The sequence below is a fragment of the Theropithecus gelada genome, chromosome 8, assembly GCF_003255815.1.
Source record: "Theropithecus gelada isolate Dixy chromosome 8, Tgel_1.0, whole genome shotgun sequence".
Classification (NCBI taxonomy): Eukaryota; Metazoa; Chordata; class Mammalia; order Primates; family Cercopithecidae; genus Theropithecus; species Theropithecus gelada.
This window is the reverse complement of record NC_037676.1, coordinates 128,627,567-128,641,290: the sequence shown is the minus strand read 5'-3', so window position 1 is coordinate 128,641,290 and position 13,724 is coordinate 128,627,567. Positions and strand designations below refer to the sequence as shown.

The 13,724-nt window shown below is 40.6% G+C and overlaps 1 long non-coding RNA gene across 1 annotated transcript; it reads right to left on the bottom strand.

Moving 5' to 3' along the window:
• Positions 1-967: 967 nt before the first annotated feature.
• On the bottom strand, positions 968-4,953 carry LOC112630751. Its single transcript, XR_003120929.1, has 3 exons — positions 4,891-4,953; positions 3,085-3,214; positions 968-2,190 (listed from the first exon to the last, which is right to left on the bottom strand). It is a non-coding gene; the product is annotated as an uncharacterized LOC112630751 (long non-coding RNA).
• Between the last annotated feature and the right edge of the window lie 8,771 nt (positions 4,954-13,724).

The following is a 13,724-nucleotide window of genomic DNA, read 5'->3' as shown; positions in this document are numbered from 1 at the left end:
CAGTTTCATTTCAGGATCATGTTAAAATAAATTCACCAGGTAGCCCACTGGATTTGAGTCATCAGATGGAATTCAACAGACATTTTCTAAGTACTTCAGTGTGTGCTATACTGGAGTAGCTGGTGGGGAGGGAAGCTTCCATTGAAGGAAAACCCCAAACAGAACGGGAGATTGAATCAGCAAAGTCAGACTCTGGGACAGCCGGGCTGGGGTGGTGGGGGGCAGGCAAAGAGATGAAGGCTTGCGGTGGGGCACCCTTGTGGTCCTCTGCTCAAACTGCCCCCAACCCCACCAAGGCTTCCAGGTGCCAGCTCCTGCATTTCTTTGCCTCAGGACTTTCTGTTGCTGTAAGAGACCCTTTTACCACCTACAGCAGGCAGGAAGAGCCAGGGAAGTAACTTCTGTACCATCCCAGCACTAGCAACCCTCAGCCAATGACTAGTGGAAATGAATGCTGGCATACCAAGCTCCCTTGCCCTTCTAGGGGTGGGGGTGGGTGGCTAACTCAGGGATTTGTGTTTCAGACTGACTCCCAGGCGTTCCTCAATGGGAGTAAGCTCCAGTTGTCCACACTGATAGCTGGCTTGATAACGCACCCTGCATTGATGGCTTTCCCTTCTTTGTCTCACTTCTCCACTCCCCTGCTGGTCTTCACATCTCAAATAAACTACTTGCATTCAATTTCTTGCTTCAGGATCTGCTGCTGGGGAAAGCAAAGACTGGAGATGGAAATTTGCTGCTATTGAAGATGTGGATGTGTGACTGTGGACCAGGCAATGCCTAAGGACCAGGCAAGTAACAACTTCAATATTGCGCCAGCTCAGAGCTTCTGTGCCTACCTTCAGAGACTAGATTGTGTTTTTCCAAAATTCCAAACAGGGCTTTGTCTATTTTAGGTGTTGAATGAGGGTGTATTAGTCTTTTCTCAGGCTGCTAATAAAGACATGCCCAAGACTGGGTAATTTTGAAGGGAAAGAGGTTTAATGCACTCAGAATTCCACATAGCTAGGGAGGCCTCACAATAGTGGCAAAAGATAAAGGAAGGGCAAAGTGGTGTCTTCCATGGTGGCAGGCAAAAAGGGCTTTTGCAGGGGAACTCCCATTTATGAGACCATCAGATCTCATGAGACTTATTTACTACCGTGAGAACAGTATGGGGGCAACTGCCCCCATGATTCAATGATCTCCACCTGGTTCCATTCTTGACACGTGAGGATTATTTACAAACTGAGGTGAGATTTGGGTGGGGACACAGATAAACCATATCAGAGGGTATCCAAGCCTTGAGCCCTTGAGAAAATGTCAGAGAAGCTCAGCAGCAGGAGTCAGGTGACATCAGCCTCACCTTTTGACACTCTCTATCTTTCTCTTTATGCCATGGCAGCATCTTATGGCTTTCTCTTTTCCCCAAGTCCGGCGCTGTTTCCTCTTTCCTTGCCATACTATTCCTTGTGATTTTTTCTTCCTATCTGGAGATAACCCATTTCCTTGTCGATCTTGTAAAATCCTTCTTTAAGACTCAGCTCTTGAGTCCTTTCAGAGTAGTGAATGTTTCCCTCCCTAATAGCAGCTCCATATTGTATTAAGTTACTGTGTTGCACTCCTGCTGTCCCCCGCTGTGCCTGCACCCAGATTGGAAAAGTGAAGAGGGCAAGAACTGTGTTCATCAGAATCCTCAGCGTGAAAGTGTTCCAGCAGCCTGCAAAAGTAGCAGGAAATACGACTAGGGGAAGAAGAAATTGAGCATCTAGTCTTGAAGTGGGCCGGGCAACACAACAGAGTAGAAAGCGTTTTTGAGCTTGCTGCTGGAGGTTTATGCTTGGGGGTCATGGAGAATTTTTAGAGGAGAAGTTGAAAGAGGCAGACACGTGGGAACACAGGAACACAATGCCTATTTAGAACAGAGCAAGTGGCTTGGGTACAGGAGAGTTTCCAGAGGGTGGGGAGATGAAGCTGGGCATGGTGGACCTTCAGGAGTAGACCATGGAGCACCAGCAGCAAACATCATGTCCCCTAAGACTTTATAAGAATTGCAGAATTTGGGCTCACTGAAAAAGAATCTGCATCGTAAGAAGATTCCCAGGTGACTGGTATGCACGTGAAAGTTCCCGAAGCCCTAGGAAGTTCTTGCAGATTTTGAGATCCAGCAGTGATGTGCTCAGGCAGAGTAGCCGAGGTCTCCTCTATCACCTGAGCAATGCAATACAGAATTACTTGAATTAATTTTAAATTATCAACAACTCTAAGCTTCTGTTTTCCATTTCTCTTCTTGATAAAGCCAGAGATGAACTTGACTGTTTTTGTCAACAGCTTGCTTTACTACCTCCTCCCCTTTACAGATGGTTTTTATGTGGGAAGCTGCTTGATAGAGGGGAATGGTGCCATATAGCAGTCTTTTGGATATAAGAAGAGGCGTGTCTATTCCCATTTTCCCCTTCCTTTCTTCCGCCTTCCCTCCCTCTTTTCCCTTCTTCCTTCTTTCCTCATGAAACACATGATGAATTCACCTCCTTGCATTCCAGGGATGCAGAGATCAGGTGAAATTAACATGTCAATCAGAAGAAAAAATTCAAATTTTACATTTAAGATGTTTGAATGTATATTCTTGTTTCAGAGACTAGGCTACCAAATAAAAGTTCTAACATTGAATTTTTATATTAGAAATTATTTCAAAACAGTGTTTTAAAATTTACTGTTACCCCAAATTTAAACCTACTCCTGGCTTCCCACTATTTCTGGACAATTATCACCTTGCCACAGCTGTTTTAAACATGGACAAGTATATGTCTCAGAAAATTTACTAGCAGAAAAATGACAGGCAATATTATGACAAAATCATGACAGATTTTTTACACCGATGTATTAATCAGAGGGCTTATGTAGCATCTCAATGTGACCAAATAGTAATTATAGTTTGGATGTTTTAGTGGTTACCTGAATAATTTCAAGCATGACTGCAAATATCTTTCCCTTAGCAGCATGAAAAAACTATTACTTCATTGTTTGTCAAAATAGCCTTGGGCTATGTCTCTAGGATGCCAGTTATAAGTCAATTAGTAGCTACCAGGAAATAGATATACTCACTTAGATCTGAGTAATTGAATTCTTTAATTTGCGGCCGATGTTCTTGTGTGGAAGCTGCCTATGACCAGGAAATATGTACAGTGCAGATCAATAACTTGACAGGTTAGTATTATTTTGAATGCATGGTTTCCTGTGTACAGCAAAAAGAGTGAAATGCATTGTTTAGTATCTTGCACATAGTGGGTGCTCAATGAGCCTTGTTGGAATGTTGTCATAAATAGAGCAGGCTTTAAAACAGCACATCTTCTGTCCATTCTATATGTCTATTCAGTGCTTTTCTATAAATAGCCTGCATTGATTCCAATCCATGTAACCATTGTGTGACTTGATTTTAAGTGCCTTTAATCTTAAATAATGATGCTTTACAGGAATATTTAAATGAGGTTCAGTTTGACAACATGAATGTTGATAATAGGAGAATTAATTAAGTCATAGGAACTATCTTGCCACTAATTCAATGTGATAGACTTGGGTTGATTACCCTATCTGACCATATTGCTGGAATTTCTCTTTTAATGCAGGCAGAGTTTTCTAATCTGAGATAGAGAAACTCTTTCCAACACAAACTAGACAAGTGTAGCTGGTATTTGCAAAAGGAATAGACTCAAGAGGGAGATGCTGAGTGAGTCCTCCCAAGAAGGGGAGGCTTTCTGGATAGAACTGTGCTGAAGAGGTAGCAATGTTTAGCCAAACAAAGAAGAAAACACTGCTTAGAGGTTAACAAAATAGTGTACTTAGAAATTGAACTTAGTACATTCCTACCCTGTGGGTTAGGGTTTTCGAATCCAAAATGAAGCCTTTTTTCTTGGGTGTGTATAATCTCAATTAATCAAAACTCTTAATGAAGCCTTCATTTCTAGAGGGGAAATCATATAAGCTTTGAATCAGACAGAAAAGGGTTCTAACTACATTCACACAAACAACGTAGTCTCCCTGAGCCTCTGTCACAGTATTTGTAAAGTGGGTTTATTGTAAAAATTAAATGAGATGATGTATGCAAACATTAGTCACTGCAAATTCCTGGCACATGGTAATAACAATGCTAATATTTGTTCCCCAAAAGGAAGCTTCTAAGATTTGAGCTAGGATTACTTAAGTCTTGCTCTGCCTTTATTTTCTTATCTATAAAATGTGGAAAATGGTAGTACCAATATTATAGAGTTTTTTTTTTTAGGAATAGCTGAGAAAAAATGTATAAAATAATGATACCAATGTCAGGCACAAAGTAAGTGATTGAAAATATTGGGTGTTTTCATTATTATTACATTTTTTTTTACAACCTTCACTATGTGAAAATATACATCTAGAGAAATCTTAATAGAAATAGTTGCTATTAGTTGAATGTCTCCTTTATTTGAGGCACTATGCTAAAAGCTAATAAGTATATTTCAATTTAATCTTTACAACTACATAGCAAAAGAGATGTTATTATTCCCACTTCAGATATAAGAATATAGGGCTCAGAGATGTCGTGTAATTTGCCAGAAACTACAGAGTTAGTTAAGTTAGAGTGACAATTTTGAGATTGTAGATCTTCATCTAATTCTGTAGCTAGCACTCTTTCTGCTGTACCACACTACCACCAAAGTGCGAGTGTAACTCTGACTGGATAAGGAAGCAAAAATGACTCTGAGTTGTACATAAGGGGTCGCAGATAATTTTTGGAAGGAATATTTTCTATAGGACAGAGATCAGAACTTGTTAGATCGATGCGTAGGAAAGGTGTTATTGGTCTATTCTCACGCTACTATAAAGAACTGCCTGAGACTGGGTAATTTCTATAGGAAAGAGGTTTAATTGACTCACAGTTCCACATTGCTGGGGATGCCTCAGGAAACTTACAATCACGGCAGAAGGCAAAGGAGAAGCAGGCATCCTCTTCACAGGGGGGCAGAATGGAGTAAGTGCACGCAGGGGAAATGCCAGATGCTTATAAAACTCTCAGATATTGTGAGACTCACTCATTATCATGAGAACAACACGGGGGAAATCACCCCCACATTCCTGCCCTTGGTCCTGCCCTTGAAGTGTGGGGATTATTACAATTCAGGGTGAGATTTGGCTGGGGACACGGACAAACTATGTCAGAAGACATGTGTGTGTTTGAAACTGGTGAGGATGGGAACAAGAAAAGGAAAAGGGAAAGGTGAGAATTTTGAAAACAAACTTAGCTTATATATATATGTGTGTGTGTGTGTGTATATATGTGTGTATATATGTGTATATATGTATATATATGTGTATATATGTATATATGTGTGTATATATGTGTCTGTGTGTGTGTATATATATATAAAATTACATTGGACTAAATATACCATGGTATCTCTTACTGTGTCTTTCAAATTATGGTGCAGTTTAGTTATTAGAAGAGGGCAGACTCTGAGCCCAAGCTGGGTTTAAATATTAGCTTTGTCTCTCACCAGTGGTATAGTCTTGAGCAAATTAACTTCTCTGTGCCTTAGCTTCCTCCTCTGCAAAATGAAAAGAGGACCCCAGCATTTCATTAGAATTACTCCAATAAATACTGATGTCTGCCTCACCGCAATAAATTCTTATTTAACTTGTCTGGCATGGAGCCCCAGCATCAGAGTTTTTAAAAACTTCCGGAAGTGACTGTAATATGCAATCAGGGTTGACACTCATCAGTTAAATACTAGAATATAAGTTATCTGCAGGGAAGACCAGCCTCATGATGGCCCCAGAGTCTAGCTTATTGCCCAGTACACAATACACACTCAATACAAACTCGATGAGTTAATAATTACACAAATACATGAATGTATGATGGCTTAGATTCAGCTCTGAGGCCTGATTCTACATCCAGCGATCCTTCTACATTCTATAAAGCTGCTACTTGGATATTTACAGAAGACTGCTAGTTTCTTTGGACAATGTGACTCACCCTTAGTTCTTCAGATAATCCAAACCAACTGGCTTAAGCAAAATACAAATTTTTGACTCATTAAATTAAAGAATCCACGGATGGCCTAGCTTTAGGCATGGTAGAATTCCAGAACACAGATGGTATCCTCAGGGCTATGATTCTCCCCCTTCTTCTCTTGACTCCTCTTCCCTATTAGACACTTTTCCCAGATGTGCTGTTCCCTTGAGGTGTCAGGATGGCACCCACTGTGTCTGCTTGGCTCAGAGCTCTGTGTTAGCTGTTCTGTCTTAGGAGTCAGGGATGGGAGCTCACTCAAAGGCCATGGACTGGGAACAGAAGGAGTTCACTCCCCGTCGAAAAGAATCAGAATTCCACTGTCAAAGAAGTATGGCTTCTTAATTACCAAATCCAACATAATAGGTGGAAATATCTAGAACTTGTCTATCCATATGGTTTTAAGAGAAAAAAGTCATTATAAGAGGAGTCCATCCTTCTTCTGAGGAGCCCTGCATCCACAAGCAGTGCACCTGTTGTGTTGCACAATGACAAATGATTGCTTTCAGTGAGAATTCACTTTCATTCAGTGTCCTTGGTATCTGACTCATTCTCTCATCCTAATAACCATCTTATTTGATTATAGTTTATTACTCATTGCCTGGATCAGTGATTCTCAATGGAGGGTAATTCTGTCCCTCGGGGGACATTTGGCAATGTCTGACACTATTTTGGTGTCCACCTTCGGGACAAATACTATAGGCGTCAAGTGATTAGAGGCCAGGATCTGCTAAACATCCTACAGTGCAAAAAATAGCTATCCACCACCCACAAATAAAGAATTATCCAGCCCAAAGTGTTAATAGCACAGGGATTGAAAAATTATGAACTAGATAATTCTAGTAGCTTCTTAAAAGTTCTATGCACCTTTATACTCCTCCCGTCCTGTAATCTTTCCATTACCTGGCAACTGAAGTGACTTTTATAAAGCACAAATCTAAAGCTACCATCCCACTGATTAAGAAACTTATGGTTCCTCTTGATAACAGAAAGGAAAAAGTGTGCACTATGATTCAAGGCCCTTGAAAATCTGGCTCCCAGTGTCTTTGAGACTTCTCTTTGATGATGTCCCTTATGTATAAGATACACTTAACCATTCAAATGTTGTCTCTATGTACACTTGGTGTACCCACCCGATTTTCCTTTCTTTTATGTCTTTTGGTGTTTCTCCACACCGTCATTGCTGTTCCCATTTTTGTTTTTAATTTTTACCTTTTTTAAAGAGCGGTTTAGGTATTTCCTCTTTTGCTTCCCACTTTTCTATCATTCATTCATTCATTATTGATTGATTGGATTCCTTATGTTAGGCACTGTGCTAAACCATGAAGATGTAATGGTGAGTAAAGCAGTTCCTTTTACTATGGGGCTTAGAGTGTAGCAAGGTAGGCATTTAAAAGATGAGATAATAGCAAAAAGGACATTGGGAGCATGTTGGAGGGGAGGACGGCATCAGAGAAGATTTGCAAGAGGAAGTGACTTTTGGGCCGACCTGCAAAGGTGATTAGAGTTAGCCAGAGTTGGCCAGAAGAACAAGGTGGACACTGGCTTTGTAACCTACCTAAACCACAAAGCCCAGTTCAAAACTTTCACATAAGCCCTTCCCAGATTGCCCTAATAGCAATTAATCTCCAAGGTCTATTATAATACTTATTACCATCTTTCTTGCATTATGTATTTATGGCAAATATGATAATTGAACTCCTGGTAAATATTTAAATTGAAAATTGCCAAACTTTGCAGAAGATTCACAAGCATTGTTCTCTTATCTCAGAAAGGCAGCTTGAATACTGAGGATTATATTTTCCTCCCTCATCAGCAAAACAGCTCTACAAAGCACCATAAACATATCTTTAGAAGGAAGTTATTTTGGTGTGTGGCATTAAAACTGGATACAGCAAGATGTGACAGGGACAACAGGCACATCAAGGGTCAGGCTTTGCTGTAATTAAAAGGTAAAGTCCCAATGTATATATGCCTTTATTGATTCAGTGGGTCTTTGTTGAGCACCTAGTATGAACTAACTACCAATATTTGGTACTGAGAGTAGAGTGCTGAGCCAGACTTACGTAGTTCTTATCCCGTGTATAGTTGAAAATAGACATTAAGTGAAGAATCATACAAATAGATGCAGACTTGTTGACTTTGAAGAGTCCAATGAAGGACCCATAAGGTGACAAATAGATGGGTCTCTGAAGGGTGTCTTGAAAGAGTCTGACTAAGGGATTAGCCTGGTGTGAGCAGTGCAGGAGGAAGTGCCATCAGGACTGGGGTCTGAACGTTAGTGGCTACTGAGGGGAAGGGAAAGAAAGAGACTACCAGAGAGAGGAAACAATATGAGCTAAAGGAGCACTCATGGAAAGCAGTGAGTAAGGGAAACCGAAAGAGAGCCAATGTGTTCAATGTAAGAAATTCAAGGAGTGCTGCAGGAGAGAAGGCTGGGAAGAGGATGGAAGGCAAAATGCAAGGTCTTTTAAGCCATAGTAAGAATTGCCATTAAAAAAATAGATGAGTTCATGTCCTTTGCAGGGACATGGATGAAGCTGGAAACCATCATTCTCAGCAAACTGACACAGGAACAGAAAACCAAACACCGCATGTTCTCACTCATAAGTGGGAGTTGAACAATGAGAACACATGGACACAGGGAGGGGAACATCACACACCGGGGCCTGTTGGGGGATGGGGAGCTAGGGAAGGGACAGCATTAGGAGAAATACCTAATGTAGATGATGGGTTGATGGGTGCAGCAAACCACCATGACATGTGTATACCTATGTAACAAACCTGCACTTTCTGCACATGTATCCCAGAACTTAAAGTATTAAAAAAAAATCAGAACGTCTGAAAATAAAACACACATTGAAAAAAAAAGAATTTTGTTTTTTATTCTAGTAGCAGTGGGAAACCATTGGATAGTTTTAAGCAGACAGTGACATGATCAGATTTGCATTTTAAAAGAGCACTCTGATTACAGCATGTGAAGAACCAGAAATTATACTAGTGATGGACCCGGAAAACTTGCTTCGTTAACGATTCTCACAGGTGATAAACAGCAGAACATGGCATGTTTGATAAATTAGCTGCAGGTCATTCAGTAGGGTCATAGCAGTAGCAAACCCTAGCCTCTTTGGTTGAAGAGAAAAGAACAACCAAGAGGAGTCTGGAGCGTGAGAAATTAAAAGGCTAACTGGAGAGTTGTTTAACTCTTTGATTCACATCTCTCTGGCAGGCTCAGTAAAAACGTCTGAGCCCCTAATTTGCAAGCAAAAGAGAATAAAAAGACTGAAGATGACACTGTGGTTTGAATGTGTTTTTGCCAAATCCTTCCGGAACCTCAAATAGCTGTGCATTTTGAGAGTGTTATCAATGCAGGAGTTGATCATGGAGTTTAAGGTTCGTATGGGCATGTCTGCACCTCCGCATAACGTGGCCTTTAAGCTCAAAGGTTCCTCAAGAGCCTCAAACCACATTACCAGACAACTCATGACAACAGCTGGAAACTTGTCACTTAAAAGAATCCGTTAGAAGGAAATTTAAAAAAAAAAAACCCTCTGAGGGAGAGAACGTAGAGAAATGTGCTTCTTTGAACTTCGTGTGAATATTCCAGCAGGAGACCCCAAAGATTGCACTCACCAAAGGATTGTTGCCGAAACCCTTGTCAGGAAACAAGGCTGGGGCCCAGAAAGCAAAGACAAGGTTATCAACAACGGGTAATGGAAAGGGGTCCTGAGTCCTGGCCTGGGAAGCAGTTGGGGATGAATTACCAGGCTCCATTTGTGGCCCAGCTGGGAGTAAAGATGAAATCAGCAGTGATCCTGCCCTGATCTCATGCTCCATTTCAGTTCCTTTAAACTTGCATCAAATGGAGGACCACAGGATAGTCAGGGGAAACCAAAGCCACTTAAATATCTGTGGCTCTTTCTTCACGCCTATAAGTTGGAAGGGAGGCCATGCAGAAAATATTAGTGACAAATTGGCTGCATCTCACATGCATACCCATACAATGTAGCTAAATATACAGGAGTTAGAGAATGAACACACTTACGTACATGTATAAACATGCCTCTGCACATATCAACATACATATTCGTATATATTGTTATATAACTAACTGTCTTAGCCCATTTTCTGTTGCTTATAACAGAATACCTGAATCAGGTAATTTCTAAAGAAACAGAATTTATTTCTTACAGCTATGGAGGCTAAGGAGTCCAAGGTTAAGGGGCTGCCTTTGGTGAGGCCTTCTTCCTGGTGAGGACTCTCTGTGGAGTTCCCAGGCAGGGCAGGGTATTACAGGGCAAAGGGGCTGAATGTGTTAATGTACTAGTTCAGATCTATTTCTGTTCTTATAAAGCCATCAGCTCCTTTCACATGACCCATTAACCCATTAATCTATTAACCCATGAATGGATTAATTTATTCATGAAGGCAGATCTCTCATGATCCAATCACCTCTTAAAGGCCTTGCCTTTCAATACTGTTATATTGGGAATTAAATTTCAACATGGGAGGAAACAAATATTCAAACCATCTCACTATTCATACTTGTTCGTAGACCATATGCATGGGCACACTCATATACATTTGCACCCATACACAGGTACATCTAAGAGTGAATACATAGAAGTATACACATACTGGAACAAACAAAATTTTACATAGCTAATATAGATGTACAGATACATATCCACGTGCACATACATACATGCACATATATACATACATGCAAATAGCCCAGTGTATGAAAACTCAAGAGCTGAGCTGAGTAGGCTTGGATCTAATCCAAATGGAAAAGAATTGGATCTGAAAGAATACTAGAGCTAGATTTGGCTTCACACCCTAGCTCACATGTACGTAGTAATCTGCACAGGTCTTCTTCCTCTGAACCTAAGTTCCATATTATTGTTGTTTATTTTTTAATTTTGCATGTAAGAAATTCTATCAGGTTGTTACAGAATGCAAAGAGATTCCCAGAAGAGGTGACATTCAGTTTAGGCCTTGAAGTAGGTGAAGGGAATGAATAGAAAAGTAAATAGCATCAGAAAAGAGGTGGGCATTGCCTGTAATCCCAGCACTTTGAAAGGCTGAGGTGGGTGGATCACCTGAGGTCAGGAGTTTGAGATCACCCTAGCCAACGTGATGAAACTCTGTCTCTGCTAAAAATACAAAAATTAGCTAGGCATGGTGGCACACACTTGTAATCCCAGATGCTCAGGAGGTTGAGGCAGGAGAATCACTTGAACCCAGGAGGTGGAGGTTGCAGTGAGCCCAGATCACACCACTGCACTCCACTCTGGGTGACAGAGTAAAACTGTCTCAAAAAAAAAAAAAAAAGAAAAAGAAAAAAAAAAAAGAAATTGATGATGGCTGCTGCTTAGAATGGGAGTTAAAGGAGAGAAGAAAACTCTGGGCCATATGTTGAATGGTCTTAACTGCAAGGCTGAGGAATTTGGCCTTTGTCTTTAGGGAATGGGTTGTGTTGGAGGGTTTTAAGCATTGGACAGTCAATAGCAGATTTGTGTTTTAGAAATAATGGCCTGGACATAGGGTGGTAATTGTAGGGATATCCCTGAAAGAGATAAGAAGGTTTTAAAAGCCTTTTGCAGCCATCCTAATGGGATGTAAATAAAATAAAATAAAATAAAATAAAAATCTGAACTCAGGCAGTGTCTGTGGGGAGTCACAGGAGCTCCTCAAATAATATAGAAGTATGAGCTGCTTGTACTCTGCACATGTGAGTCAGCACCAGCCATTATCCTGGATGCCTGATGAAGTCTTCTTTTATGTCCAATGTATGTAGTACGTATTTGTCAAAAGACTGTTGGATGACTTGTGATTCAGGGCCCTCTTTTTTTCAGATCTCTTTTTATTGAGACTTGGGAGATTGCTAATAGGCACCTGGGCAGCACTTTGTTTTGTCAGCCTGTAGAGTCCTAAAGCCCCATCTAAGAGTAAAGAGTAAATGGGGAAATTATCAGTAATCCCAACAAGTAGAATCCAAAGGAGCTAATCAGAGAATGGTACAAAGGAAATAAATAAGAAAAAGTGAAAGATATGTTGGTTACACAGATCCAACTTCATATCAATCAAAGAAGAATAAATATAATATTGATAACAAATATTAAAATGTTACACTAATCACCTACTGTTTTCACCATCATGAATGCTGTGGCAGTTAATTTTACGTGTCCATTTGACTTCCCCATGAGATCCCCAGATATTTAGTTCAATATTATCCCTGGGTGAGCCTTGAAGGGTGTTTCTGAATGAGATTAGGATTTGAATTAGTAGGTTGAGTAAAGTAAATTTGCCTCCCCAATGTGAGTGAGTCTCATGCAATCCATTGAAAGCCTGGATCAAATAAGAGGCTGAATAAAAAAAATTATTCTTACTACTGCCTGTCTTTGAGCTGAGACTTTATTCTTTTGCCTTCAGACTCAGATGTGGCCTGGAAGTTACACCATCATTTCCCCTGGTTGTCAGGCCTTCGGTCTCAGCTTGTAAGTATACTATTAACTCTCCTGCATCTCCAGCTTGCTTGCCAATGGCAGAGCTTAAACTTTCAGCCTCTATAATAACATGAGCCAATTCCTTTGTCTATAATTATAACTAAATCTATATTTATCTATATCTACATCTATATATCTTATTGGTTCTGCTTCTCTGGAAAGCCCAGACTAATAGATATGTCATGAGGTTTATGAGATTTGGGCCTAAATAATGTCCACTCACTCCTCTAGACTAATACATACGCCATGAGGTTTATGAGATTTGGGCCTAAATGTCCACTCAGCCCTCTAATAGCAGCTGGTAGAGTATGACTTTTTACTGTGGACGTTTGTTTTTAAATCAGCACAGCTTCTTGTATTATTTATTTATTTTTAAGGCAAGGTCTCACTATGTTGCCTAGAGTTGTTTCAAACTCCTGGGCTCAAGTGATCTTCCCATTTCAGCCTGAGTAGCTTGGACTACAGACATGTGCCACCACACTCAGCTACATTTTTAATAAATGAGATAGCAATCATTGTGTGATTTCAAGTAGACAGTACTCCCAGAGGCAGGATGTGTTAGTATTCTTTTGCTAGATGACAAATTACCACAAATGTAGTGCCTTAAAACAACAGACATTTATTCTCCCTCCCTCCCTTCCTCCTTCCCTCCCTCCCTCCCTCCCTTCCTTCCTTTTGTGCTAGGGTCTCACTTTGTCACTGAGGCTGGAGTGCAGTGGCACAATAACTCACTCCAGCCTCGAGCTCCTAGGCTCAAGCAATCCTCCCACCTCAGCCTTCTGAGTAACTGGGACTAAAGACACACACCACCACATCAGGCTACTTTTTTATTTTTTAAACTTTTTTGTAAAGACAGAGGTCTTACTATGTCACTCAGGCTGGTCTTGAACTCTTGGCCTTAAGCAATCCTCCTAATTCAGCCTCCCAAAGTGCTAGGATTGCAGGTGTGAGCCACTGCACCCAACTGTCCCACTGTTTCATGGGTCAGAAATTCATGCATAGCTTAGCCGAGTCATCTGCTCAAGGTCTCACAAGGCTGCAATCAGAGTGTCAGCTGGGCTGGAGTCTCTTATGAGGCCCAGCGTCCTCTTTTATGCTCACATGGTTATTGGCAGAATTCATTTCATCAAAGCTACGGAACTCATGGTAGCTTGTTCTTTTCTTTTCTTTTCTTTTTTCAATAGACATGG